The sequence below is a fragment of the Trachymyrmex septentrionalis genome, unplaced genomic scaffold (genome assembly GCF_001594115.1).
Source record: "Trachymyrmex septentrionalis isolate Tsep2-gDNA-1 unplaced genomic scaffold, Tsep1.0 scaffold109, whole genome shotgun sequence".
In the NCBI taxonomy this organism is placed as follows: Eukaryota; Metazoa; Arthropoda; class Insecta; order Hymenoptera; family Formicidae; genus Trachymyrmex; species Trachymyrmex septentrionalis.
In genome coordinates this window covers 1,214,805-1,229,816 of record NW_017304217.1, presented here as the reverse complement: position 1 = coordinate 1,229,816, position 15,012 = coordinate 1,214,805, and positions in this window count along the sequence as shown.

The following is a 15,012-nucleotide window of genomic DNA, read 5'->3' as shown; positions in this document are numbered from 1 at the left end:
GCTCCTCTGACTTTCAGTACTAGCGGTCTTCTTTCTTCCTCTGTAGTTCGGTGAGCCGACGCAAAATTTATAAGGTCGCAAGGGAGTCGTCAATTATCCTGTAACTCGCGATACGATAACGCACGAAAAAAACGATAACCCGCTGCAGAAAATCTGCGAGACGTATAAACAAAACGAGATAAACGCATAAAATACATAAAATGACGCTACTAGAATGCGCAGATACGTCCGCTTTTTAAAAAGTAGAAGGACCCAGGACGTCAGAGCTCGGCTATTCGATCGGGTCTTACAAATCGTGTGATGGACGGAAGACGTCACGTCACAACATACATACATACATACATACATACATACATACATACACACATACCATAGATGTTTCAACTTTCCATTACGCTATCTTCAATATATGAGTAATTCGTAACTTTTTTCATGCAACGAGCGATTAATCTAAGTTTGTTTTCTTAAACATGTCTAATTGTAACGCAAGAACGCTCGTTATCTAAAAATTGTTTTTTATTTTTCCACATATTAATGTTAGTCCAAAGAGTTTCGGATTATCCTATCTAAAGAAAATCGTCTTTTATTACATTTTCTGATAGTCCAAAAGTTCGTACATAGTTGTTACTTAAACGCAAAATTTCCAGATTTTAATGATCATATATTTCTTGATTAATTAAAAGTTTGCAATTTGTATTATGAATTAGAAAATATAAAAAATCGATATCTGTGTTAAAGTCAACTTATGTGGATTCCTATCTAAAGTGGATGACTTGTTGTAATAAAGTACTCGTTAAGATGTTCAGCCAAATTTTCATCATATTCTGATACACAGCTTTATATACAAAACGTGTAAGAAGAGATTTTTATTGAATCAAGAAGAGAATTAAAATGTTGGATAGAGGTGTAGGAGAAAGGGGCACGGAACTTAGTGGACCGATATATAGGGAAGGATAAATAATTTTAGTATCTGGTGACAAGAGGATTAAAAGAGGAATGATGCTCAGAGTTCACTGAGACGTTGAAGATATAGAGGAGTATTGGAGCTAAAAAGGGAAAATACACAGATGGAAAATAAAACGTTGCCAAATTTTAAGTCAGCTAAATCTCCGGTAATACGGAGATATATTTACGAATACAATAGGAGAAGCGGAAACAAGAATTTTGGATATTCTGTATTGGATACGATTTAGCTGATGTTGGTTAAGAGCAGGAACATAGACGACATCAGCGTAATCAAATAGAAATATAACAAGTAATTGAAAGGTGAAGAGTTTTTGAGAGTAGGAAAAGATATGGCAAAAGGGATAAAGAAGACGTAAATGAACATAAGCAGCCCAACACTTGAATGGACACCGAGAATCTTAATAGAGGAGGAGCGAGGAATTGGAATAGAATTAAGAGAAATGTCAAAGAATTGAATACGGGATAACAATGTTGAGGAATCGACAATTAGCAAGGATAATTTAGAAGAATTTAGATGCAGGGCATTATTAGTGAATGCATACATGAAAAGCTCGGAGGACAGAGAAAAATTAGACAAATTAGAGACAAAAATAATAAAGAGTAAAGGTCTTAGAATGGAACCCTGGGGAACACTAGAGAGAACGGCACGAATAGATGAAAAAAGAGGAAAAGGATTATATACGAGGATTTGCTGTGTGCGGTTTGTAAGGAACGAGCAGATTAGCGAGAGAGCAAGCTGGGAAAGACCGCATAACTTCAGTTTATCTAAAAGTAAATGATTGATGATATCGAAAGCCTTTGTGAAGTCCAATGCAATGATGGAAATAAGGTGACAATTGTCGAAATTACGAAGCACGACATCAGAGATGTGAAGCAATTCCGTCGTCATGCTGTGAGATCGACGAAAACCAGATTGACAGGAGGGAAAGATGTTAGAATTGGAAACAAAAGCATTAAGCTGTGAGAAGCAGATATACTTAAGCAGCTTTGAGAAGAAAGGGGGGAGCGAGAAGCAGATATACTTAAGCAGCTTTGAGAAGAAAGGGGGGAGCGAGATAGCAAAAAGATGAAAGAGAAGAAGGATTATTAGTTTTAGGAATGAAAGAACAATTGAGGAGGAAGGAAAATACTATGAGAGAGGCAGAAATTTAACATATAGACAAGGGGATCAAAACATTGAGGAAAGCACAGTAGGAACATGCAACTGGAGAAATCAAGAAGCCCAGCGAAAGTCAGGCAAATGCGCTTAAAAATATTGTGAAGATCACTGGGAGTGATTGGAGCAAAATTGAAGATCGAGGAAACGTGAGGAGAGAAGAAAAGAGGATGAGTAAAAGAAAAATAAGACGAAGAAGGTAGACTGTCAAGAAAATGATTATTTAGGAGAGAAGGGTTTCTGAGGTGCAAAGGTATAGAAACAGAGGAAGATTGTGCATCGCCAAGGATACGAAGATTTTTCCAGAATTGGAGCGAGAAATCAGTTGTAAGGGAGGTAGAGAGGAAGGATTTTTTCTCACGACGAACAACAATATTCATGTCGCGTATTATCCTTGACACGAAAATAAGAAATCCCCCTACGTCCAAACACGCCTAACATCATGCGCCGCTGCCAGTCGACGAGCCTCAGCAAAAGTGCGCCGCTCAGACGCTGCAGCCCGCTTGCGAATAGAGATCCTACCGGTCGGCCAGGAGCCGCAGACATCAGATGAATTTAGTCCACTTCTCCGACAAGTCCTAGCGATTAGTTCATTGTGCCTCGCTATTGTCGTAAATTTGATAATAAGTGAAGACGAGGACGAATTCCTGCAGAAATCCTGAAGAACACATCTCTGATGTCGCGCAATTTTCGACGAAGACACCGAGATATTGAGGATGAAACTTTAGTCTTAGTGTAGTTCTCTGAAGGGACTTTTGGTAGATCGAATAAGATGAGCTCATGATCCCTTTGCTCACTGATTATGCGCTCAAAACTAGCAGACAGTCCATTCGGCAAGGCATGAAAGCCATCGGCAAAAGTTGCAGGGCCAGCACGCACCTCCCCCTCCAACCTAGCTAGGCGCTCTTCAAGGATGATCTGTTTTGCACCCATAGCAGTCAGATCGACAGATAGACCATCCGTCGCCGCCGTCAGTCGATTCGTCGCACTCTCAACATCCTTGAATCGCCGTAGCATTAAACTCCACCATCCTAGCATTAAATGTCTCCAGAATAAGCTCGAGACGATCCAGAAGACTAAGTCCTGATTTAGTACGAGCAATTCTGCGTTCCAAAGAGAAGATGAATTTAGTTAGAATAGACAAGGAGGACTTAACTGCGGAAAGAGCCGATGAGACATCAGAAGACATCCGGGAAGAATGACATCGCATTCCGTCATTTTCAGGTTGAGATGAGAGAAAAGGCGACGAGACACAATCATCCAAGGAGGCACCAGCCCCAAGGAAAGATAACGACGGTCCACTCTCAGCCGCAACAACAGGATCGCAATCATCGGAGGGATACAAACCATTATCAGCACCACAGAAATAAGAGCGCTTACGCGAAATAAAGCGTTTACATTTGGCACACGTCGACTGAGTCATGCTAAAGTACACGAAATTAGACACAGTACAAGAGAATGTGTTTACGCGTAGGATCGCACAACAAGGCACGTAGCAATATAACAAAATAATTATAATATTTATAACTATGCCTGTCCTTTAAACAAAGGCAGAAGCGAATGACGAATAAACAATAACGATAACGAATATAAGCTAGATTAGAACATAAAATAATGACGTAATTAAAGAATAATTAAAGAAATTATTACGCAATGATAAAATATTACAAGAATGTAAAGAAAAACGCACAATGAACGCAGTACAAACGCACTAATAAGGTAACAAAAATGCAGAAAAATCGCGTCACTCACTCACAGAAATACATTCTGCTCGCCGACCAGCATTCGCGAAAACGTTAAAAGTAAAAAAATTAAAAAATTAGAAAATAAAAACTAAGGTGTTGCAAAAAGCACCAATAACTACAATATAAGGCACAATAATGATATAAGGCAGCACTTCTCATAAGAGAGAAGTTGAACAAAAAAGCGAAATCAGAGCAGAGCGGCGAGCAGAACACAAAGTGTCACATGAGACTTACGAGTAATATCACGCTAACATCAAAAAAATTTATAAAATTGTCATTCCTATGCTCAACTGTAAATCTCAATCTATCATGATAAGAATTGAAATTATAAAATATCTTATTGATCTGATTGTTAGGAATCGCTAATAAAATGTCCACATATCGATAATAAATTGAATTGTTGATATTAATATTGGAAAAAATTATATCTTCCAAATCTTTAATTACTAAATTTGCTAGCAATGGTGACAATGTTAATTCAAATTCTCAATAAAATTAAATTTAATAATCATGTTAATAATACAGAGAATAATACATTAAAAGAAGGAATAAAGGCAATAAAACAATTTATGTAAGAACCTACAGATATTTTAATTACACAAGCAGATAAGGGAAATTCAACTGTAATAATAAACTCAATAGATTATAATAAGAAAATGCATGCAATTTTATTGGATAACAACACATATATAAACATTAACAAAGATCCCACAAATATAATTACAAAACAAATACATACATTATTGACTAGGTGGAAGAAAGAAAGATACATAAATAAAGATACGTATAATAAATTAAATAAATGACAATAAATAAAGGGCAAGGTAAGAGTCAAACACATTTTAAATTGTTATACAATTAAAAAGAATAAATTACAAATAAAGAAAAGTAAAAATGAAATACATAGTTTAAATTCAAATTTTATTGTTATCGCAGAAAGATTATTATGAGTTAATATCTGAAGAGGGCTCAATCCGAGTCGAAACTTGTAACATTTTATATTTGAATTTAAACTGTGTTTTTCATTTTTACTTTTCTTTATTTATAATTTATTCTTTTTAATTGTATGACAATTTAAAATGTGGTTGACTTTTATCTTGCCCTTTATTTATTATTATTTTTTTCGTATATAAAAAGTCCTTCTATTTGTTGAATAAATAAATTAAATATTTTTGACGGTACAGTGCCAAGATCCTGGGATGTCAAAGATCCACAAAGAAGGTAATCCATTAAGAATAAATCCGTATTACAAATCAAACTAACCAAGACTCCTTATAATTCGAAATACTGGAAAGGATATGGGCAATAGGAATCAAGAGCGGAAGCCATAATAATATCGCGCAAATAATGTATCTATGAAGTGTGAAACTTCTTTATTCACTAAAACGCGCTTGTATGTTTCGGCTTACTTTTAAGCCCTCCTCAGAAACAACACATTCTGCGCTTGATTCCTATTGCCCGTATTCTTTCCACTAGAATAATTGTTAGTTGTATTAATAGTCCACAATATCCTCTTGCGACTTTCTTAAAATAAATCATTGATAAAAGTACAATATAAAAAAGGAATTTAGTTACATAAAAAATAATTTTAAATTGGTTAAGAATTTAAATAGTTTTGCATTAGAATCAAATTACAAATTGGTCTCCTTTTATATTACGATATATCTATGCACATTAACATTCCCATAGAGTTAGTCACAAAAAGCATTAAAAAAGATAGAGACATATATCAAATAATACAGGCATTCCTAAAAAAGAATTTCTTAACGCTATTTCCTTGATTATCAATTCAACTTATTTCAAATTTGACAATAAATTTTTCAATCGAATCTTTGCCCAGGACATGTCTCCATTATTACCAGCGTTAACGAATTTAGTAATTTAAGATTTGGAAGATATAATTTTTTCCAACATTAATATCAACATTCCAATTTACTTTCGATATATGGATAATATTTTATTAGGCCTCTAACAATCAGATCAATGAGATATTTGATAATTTCAATTCTTACTATGATAGATTGAGATTCACAATTGAGCATGGGGATGACAATTCTATAAATTTTCTTGATGTTCGAGTGATATTGGATGGTGGTTGTATTAAATTTGATATGTAATAAAAAATCCACAAATTCAGGAAGATATCTAAGCTATAAATCAAACTATTCATTTCAACACAAAAGAGGAATGATAATCGGTCTTGATAGAATTCTTTTTCTCTTCACATCCTGAATATCACAAAAAAAAACATTGAATCCATGATAAACATTCTTCTAATTAATTTTGAGGTTATCCTCTTGACATTATTTTTTCTACAATTAAGAATAGAATTAGTTAGTGAAAAAATTAGTTAGTGAAAAGAATTTATATGAAAATAATATAGTTAACAACAAAGATTACAATAGAATAAAATATTTCACGATATCTTATATGAATACAATCTCGGAACAATTTAATACTAGCGGAAAAAAATAATTTCAAAATAGCTTATAAATGATAGCTTATGAATATTTTGAATCGTTTCATAAAATTAGATAAAGATACATTAGAAGTAATGGAACAATGTGATGTGGTATACAAAAATAAACTGTTTTGATTGTGACTTCTCGTATGTTGGTCAAACAGAAAGGAAAGTAATCGTAAAAAAACGCGAATCAATGAACATAAAGCTAATATAAAAAAATCAATAGATTCTTTGACTGTATTATTACTGCATCAGATTGAATGTGGCCAAAATAAATTGGGACAATAATCAAGTGTTAGATATAGAACCGTTTTTCCAAAAAAGAATCACGTTGGAAATGATATTTATTAAAAAACAAATTGATGATCTGAACAAGCAGAGTGATACAGAAAAATTACCAGAGACGTACTTTCCTTTGCTTAGCATAACTCCCTCTACATAGTACCATCTTATCCGCTCCTTCGTTACATGTTTTGTATATAAAGCTGTGTATCAGAGTATGATATAAAAATTTGGCTGAACATCTTAACGAGTATTTTATTACAACAAGTCATCCACTTTAGATAGGAATCCACATAAGTTGACTTTAACACAGATATCGATTTTTTATATTTTATTATTCGTAACACGAATTGCATTTAAATTAATCAAGAAATATTGTGATCATTAGAATCTGGAAATTTTGTGTTCAAGTAACAACTATGTACAAATTTTTGGATTATCAGAAAATGTGTAATAAAAGACGATTTTCTTTGGATAGGATAACTCGAAACTCTTTGGACTAAATAAACAAACAAATTAAACGACGAAAGAAAAGTCAGTAGGTTAAAAAAACATTTAATTATTTAAAATTATTAGGCGACGATACATGAACAGATACGGAACGACGCATATAAATGTGTAAATGTATAAAGATGTATAAAGATATATAACAAGTTTCGGCTACGAGATTGAGCTCTCTTCAGATGTAAAGCGCGATAAAATAAACAATAAGTAAAACATAAAAATAAGTAAAAAACAATTCATGTCGCAATTAACATAAAACGTAAAGAAGTAAAATTCAGATGGATCTCAAGAATACGATTGAGCAATCAAGATGTCCATTATCAACGCCAGATCGCTAGACAAGACCGAAAAAGAACTTGTAAGAAAAAACAGACTTTAACAATTAGAAACGCCGCAATCATGATAAAATCGCAAATTCACCAGCAAACCCAAACAAATCAAAATGATCCGCCGCACATGCAAAGGTGAATCATGTGTAAGCCATAACACTCCGGCAATACTGCACACACCAGAGCCGGACATGTCGGCGTCGCTCACGACGTGACCGCTCGCTTAAACGGAACACAACGCACTGAGAGAGGAGAGGAGACGGGCCGACAAAATCGAAAGTCATACTTTGTTTAAGATCGGTATATACGCTTTGTGGAGACTTTCGGTGTCAGTTTGTAGATTCAGACTATTTTTTTGTTTTTTAATATGCAACATTTCAGAGATTAGCCGCTTTCTGTAAGAAGGTTCTTCATCCAGGATTTGAACATCGTCCCATTGAAAATCATGATCATGAAGAAGTCTATGCTCGGTAATAACGGAGCGGGCAGAAGTTTTGTATCTAATATGGTTACGGTGTTCCGCAATTCTAGTTTTTAATTTTCTGCCCGTCTGCCCGACGTAAGATGCGTCGCAATCATTACATAAAATTTTGTAGACAACATTATTTTTTGATGTACGAGGACAAGTGTCCTTTTGAACTCTGATGTACTTGCTCATCTTATTGGGGCTGTGGAAAGCTACTCTGATATCGCCTTTATTTTTGCGCAATGTTCTGAATTTTTCTGTGTGAGACGGAATGAAGGGGACCGTAAGCCACGAGGTAGACTCCTTCGTAACATCATTATCGGTTATGACGTTATGTGCGTTGTGTATCTTTTTAATTAGATATTTTATTCTTTGGTTAATGGAGTCAAAAATGAAATCGAGTGGGTAGTCATTTAAGAGTAAGATATTGATCATGAAAGTCAAATTTTTAGTGTGAAATATATTGTCAGATAATAAAAAGGCTCTGTCGACTAGCGAGAAGATGGTACCTTTTTTGTGTCAAAGGATGATTCGAATGAAAGTTCAAGAATCTACCTGAAAACGTTGGCTTACGGTACCAGTCTAAATAACATCGATTATCATTAACCGACACGGTAATGTCCAGGAAATTTATCGCATTTCCGCCTCTTTCCACGGTGAACTGTAAGCGCGGATGGAATAAATTAAAATGTTTTAATAACCTATCAATTTGTGAGGGATATATGTACCGCCGTACATATATCGTCAACGTATCTATAGTAAAATAATGTGTCAACGCTCGACGACATCAAGGACATCGTCTCCAATCTCCTCATCACTAGGTCCGCTATTATGGGTGATATTGGAGAGCCCATGGGAGTGCCAAAGCATTGTCTATAAAACACATCGTCGAAGGAAAAGAACGTGGAGTCTAAGACGAACTGTATTGCCCCCAAGAACTCTTTCTTAGGTAGGGAGCAATCGCTGGCAATAGCATGCCAATGTTCGTTTATGCAGTCAATCGCTATATCAGTTGGTACGTTCGTGAATAAAGAAGTGACATCCAAAGATATTAGTTCGTGTGCCCCCGTGAAATGTACATTCCTTAATTTCTCGACTAATTTGAAACTGTTTTTGACGTTACTATCGGCTTTCGGAATGGTCTTAAATAGTTTATTATGTAAGAACGCAGCCAAAGAATAAAGCGGACTGCCCATCGACGACACGATAATTCTCAAAGGACAACCAGGCTTGTGTATCTTCGGCAGTCCATAGGCTCTCGGGAGAGAACCGTCACTACAGTACAACGCTCTGTACTCGGAGTCCCTGATATCCCGAAAGCCTGAGTCCCGAATAGTTTCGTTTTTATTAACCTTTAAAAAAAGTAAGTTTCTCTGCCGCACCCTGTACTTATATACTGAAGATGGCCTAATGTAAGGCCGAAATGTCTATGTAATATTTAATTGTTGTAATTAGATTATAAATTTTCTCTAATCAAATATAACTACTCGCTAACGATATCTTGCGTTTGTGATGCATACCCCATATCTTTTTGTTTTTTAGCTAACTCGTCGTTTAGTTCCCTGGCACGTGGTGTACTCGTTCCAACTTGTATTTTACCTGACACTAAGGATGCTATTATATTCATAGATTTGCCTTTTGCTACCCACTATTGGATTATCTACTTTATGACTGCTTTATGATTGCGCTTATGAACATTCGTTGCTAACAGTATACTTTTATATGTTAGTTTATCATCCTCTGCATAATAGTATCGTCGAGAATTCTTTAGAAAATTAATTCGTACAACCCAGGTATATCTTTGTACGTTACTCCATCTACGATTACAAAATCATTCGTTACGTATCTAAATCGAACTGTTTATCACCGAAAATCGTGCCATTTTCGCTAAGATATACGCCATAAACTTGATCAATTTCCTTTTCTCTGCTATCATTGAGAAATATGTTTACGTATTTTTGTCCCAGTGACCCCAGTTGATTATGCAATTCTTCATAAACTTGTTGCGTTTGCAAAAACTGTTTAACTAACGTTTCGGTTTATTGGACGTTTCATAAATGTCTTCGGTTAAGAAACGGTGTAAAACGTTCGTACGATAATTTGCTTGATTCGATCGATGTAAAATTAAATCAATCCGACGTGACAATCGGTTCTTTTGTTTGTTTCTTATTAGGAGACGATATTAAGTCATGATAAAGCCATACTTTATCCATTTAGAAATCATCATCGTCATTATCATCATCTTCTTTATCTTCTTTAGGTTTTTCTTAATATTTTTATCCTTTGCAACATTTACTTCTTTCTTAATCGGCTGAAATTCCTTGCTCGCGATGTTTCCGACAATCGGTTTCAGAGGTTCAACGAAAGGCTAAGACTTTCTCTCCAATGCTATGTCTTCCTCTATTTTACCGGCTTTCAAAGCGCGATACTTTTTATAAATCGAATTACTTGTTTTTAAATTTTGCAATCTGCTTTGCTACCCTCTCACGGTCTTTTCTGCTATCCATGTTGCACTTGAGTAAAATGTATGCTTGACGTACTGATAACAATTAACCACGTTACGATATCGCGAACTCAATAAATCCTTTTCTGCATTGTTCATTCGTAAGCGCACTGTCTTTGTCTATCACTAAGAATCCATACTTTTGCTGCCAATAGCAGCGACACAGTTCGCAGAAATCCTCGTAAGACATGTCGGTGTTTATATGGTCATTGTATACATGTTTCAAATTGATAATATCTTGTTTGAACAGGATCAACAGATTTGCATTATCACATATAAGATGCTTCGGTATCTTTGCATACGTCTGAAAGAGATAAAAAGAGAAGTAGACAGAGATAAAAAGAGTAGTAGTCCGCGTGTTGACCCATCGCAAAGTACTCTCTGATCACGTCTTGCTTATCGCATGCCACATCGTCAAAATAAAAATAGAATTTGGAAGCGCTTCGTTTGATGAAACGACGTTGCTATTATTGGAGAATATAAAATAATTTCTTCAATCAGGGCTAATAAATTCTCCAAGTATCGATATTTTGGCTGTTGCAATAATTTCGAGTACACGTATACGTTTTCGAAGCATACGCCGTGTGGACTTTCGAGTAAACTTATTAACGTTTGTTATTACGTTTGTTTTACCGCAGTTTGATGAACTACAGATAATACCACGTATAGAAATCGACAACATGTTTCCATGCTTGCGCATTTCTTTTTCAGTACTTTTTCTGTATCTTTATTATCGACATAAATTTCTTTGATAAATTGAAAAAAATTGAGTTCGAGAGCAGACCTATTTATAGAAGCGCGTAGAGCGAAACTATTCAATATTAAAAATGTTTCTTATTGTGTCGGACAACTGCTATATATATTGAATTTAACCGTCAAAGAGTTGGAATATAAAAATTATTTTGTTACGAGAGTTTAAGAATTACAGATTAACTGTAAGACAGATTACCTGAACATATAAAGGCTGATTCAGAAATTCAGCAACATCGTCGATGCTTGAAACATTATAATTTGCCCTGTCATCGATCGCATATCGATGATCCGGTACCGTTTATAAAAATTTGCTACGAACGTCAACTACAACAAAAAGCTGTAGTTTTTTAAATCACGCGATAAACGGACTTCTATTCCAATTACATATCTCTGGATATCAATTTTGCGATTCAGGAATGCATTTAGAAAAGCGATTATTATTAGAAGCGATCGAAGCATCCATTGAACGCGGCATCCATTGAGTCGCGAACACGACATAACTTATTGACGGAGCAAAGATCTCGCGAAACGACACATAGCCAATAAAATACTCGCCGAGAAGACACGGAAACATATTACTGCGACCGATTTGATTCTCGGAGAGAGAGAGCTGCTGCCAACATCTGTTTAAGCTATGAAATCCAAGACAAAAATCGGTATTTGAAAACAAAGAAGAAGAAGAAATCAACGAAAAAGCCACACTTTTGTCATATTGACAGTGACAAAACGTAGCGATTTTTTACCTGCTGCTGGGAGTCGTCGGCTCGCTGGTTGGCGGTGCGGCAGGAGTCGCAAAAGCTTTATACAATAAAGCTGCGCAGCGTCAATTGGAAGAATTGAAACGTCATAATCGTGTCATAGAAGGTCATGGAATTTATCTCGCTCCGTACAAACATGGACGAAGAATCTCAACAAAGAAAAATTATAAAAATATATATGTATAAAAAAAAGTTAAAGAAACTATAAAAATACCTAAGGATATAACGTAGAATTGCAACAACTAGCACACGTCTTATCAACGTTATAATCAAAGTAATAACTCTGCAATTTTTACAGATGGTTGATGATCAATTTAAGAACTGACATTGCACTGTTTCAACTCAGTGTTTATTCAAACATGTCATTAACATTTACGCTGATCGGTAAGAGTAGTATCCTCGCGGTCTGCTACTTTCCGGCCATAGATTTGAGCGATGGCGATTACGAGCTCGGTCTAACGAACTTCGAAACTTACCATACAATATCTAATGTGAATTTATTGAATAATAAATTTTACTTTGACGAAGACGACAAGAAAATTGTCATCCCGGAAGGATAATACGAAATACGTGACATAAACGAGTATCTAAGACGTGCAATTTTACAATTTTACCTCAACGATACTGTGAGAGAGAAAACGTTTCGCAGAGACGAAGAGTACCCATTAACTATCCGCGCTAACAATGCAATGAAGAGCGAGATTAAGTGCGCTTATCGAGTAAATTTTATCAAACCTCAACACTGAATTGCTGTTAGAATTTTTGAATCGCGTGTTAGAACCACAACAGTGGCATGAATTGGACGAATCGATAAATATCATCAACGTAAACATCATTCGCATTGAATGCAACGTGATCGCGGGTGCATACAGCATCGACAAGTGTGTGCACGCGAGTTTTCGCCGAGCGTGCTACCGAGGATATAAGATATCGGAAAGACTAACACAAATTATTTACCTTCCGATCATCGTACGGAGCATTACGGATCTGACATTTCGCATTGTAGATAATTGCTCGATTTTCGCGAAGATCACTATTAGATAACATATATGGAGGTGACAGCGATAAAGTATTACGACAATGATAACATAAGATGCTTATTTTGAACTAGCAGGCGAAACAGATTAGAGACATATTTTTTGCCAGAGGGATCAAAAACATTCGATCGTTCAGTAGAAAGAAACTTACGGCATCGAACATTAAATTTTTACAATCATTGGGTATCGTACGAAATATCTGAGATGGGTTTATATTTTGAATATTGAAGGCGAACCGATCTTTGATAATAGCATACGACGTATGGATATAACAAAATAATACCCATTTAATAGTAGGATTTATACACGTTACCGTGTGAAAGAATTCTCTACGTCGAAAGTAAATTAATTTCAAAAGAAAAAAGTGTACAAAACCTGCTAAAGCTTGAATGTAATTGCGTGACGTTCATGATCGATGAAATTCGATATGAACTCAATGGTATGGAAGTTGATCGCACAAATGTTGGAATGGAACTAATGTTATGAAGGTTTATACAACGTTTTCTAATGAACGTTCTCATATGGTTTGCATAATACGAGATCTCTTGACTTTAGTTATAAGCCAAAAGTCCAATGACAGACAATATTTTAATTTTTGTGTGCCGCTCAGCATGTTGTTGGTTTTTGCGAAGATTACAAACGTGTAGTAACTAATGCTCATCACGAATTGATTTTGATAGTGCTCAATGGTTACAATTACATAGTGGGAGATCTAACACGACAGAACCGACACTTGGATTGTTCAAAGTACAATGGCGAATGCCTCACGTTGCGTTGAATAAAATTAATAAACTATTCATGCTACGAGCCTTGGAAAGTGGACGATATCTGTGTATGGGTTCTTGAGAACTATGAGTACTATTGCGAATACAACGAAGCATTCCTGGGCCATCGAGACTGCAAGTCAACTAGAAAAATCGCGATATGTTATCTTTGGTCTACAGTCTGATAAAAAAATATCATGACAGCGCGTAAAATTTACTTCAATAACTGTAAATTTACCAATGTAAAAAAAAATTTATCTAAACTCTGAATTTTATTCGTATGATGATCTGAATCTAAACTTTAACAAACGGAGCTGTTATTTTGTATGATATGTATGTACATTTCCGTACGTCTTATTATCAAATCCCTCGTGAAAGGAATGAACCGTCATTTCAATTAAACTCCTTTTTTGATAGGTCATACAGTAATCATTAACTGCTCGCGACAAAATGAGTCCGTCAAGTGGTATCGTGGATGTACAATTAGAATTTGAATTTAAAGTGAATGTATCCGCGAATACTACAACCTGTTGCCTCATCATACACGAACGCGTGATCAAATACCATACAACCCAATGTCCAATGTAGTACGCAAGATTACATAAATCGTTTTCAAAAGAATAATACCATCTCCGCACTTTTCGATATAAGTGATAATAGTCATTTTTTCCTGATCAAGCATAGTCTCCAAAAGTCATTCGCTGTGGCTATACCAATATAATTTGTAGATCTGCAAAAATTTGTCGTTGGAAGAAAATTTATTATAAAGGAAATGGCGGTCCTGAGAAAAGGAACTATTTTCTCTCTTACCTTTTTACGCCCCCATGCCATGGAATATCTTGAAAAGTCTTGTGCTTTGTGGTTGAGTGCTTATCACTATGGATTGCAATGGAAAGACAGAATGATTCCGTACAACATGACGAAATGTCTGATTATAATGGCTATAATTGATGCGGAAAAAAATGACAACAATAAGGCTCTCGTATATGTTAAAGGACTTCAAAAGACGTGCATGGTTGGCTGGTATACTTGATAGTGACGATATGACCATTGAAACCTTAGACGTTGATTACGAAGATATAGAACTTTATGAATAAGATATTACTAATACTAATAATATTACTAATACTAGATATTACTAATGCTATGCGATGTGGAAATCATGCTAAAAATTGTGTGTTACAGAATGTATTTAAAATATACAACTGGTGGTCGCAACATCAAAAAAAATTGTCTCAATTTGAAAAATAAAGTGTGAGATTTTTTTTTAAATACATTTTAATTT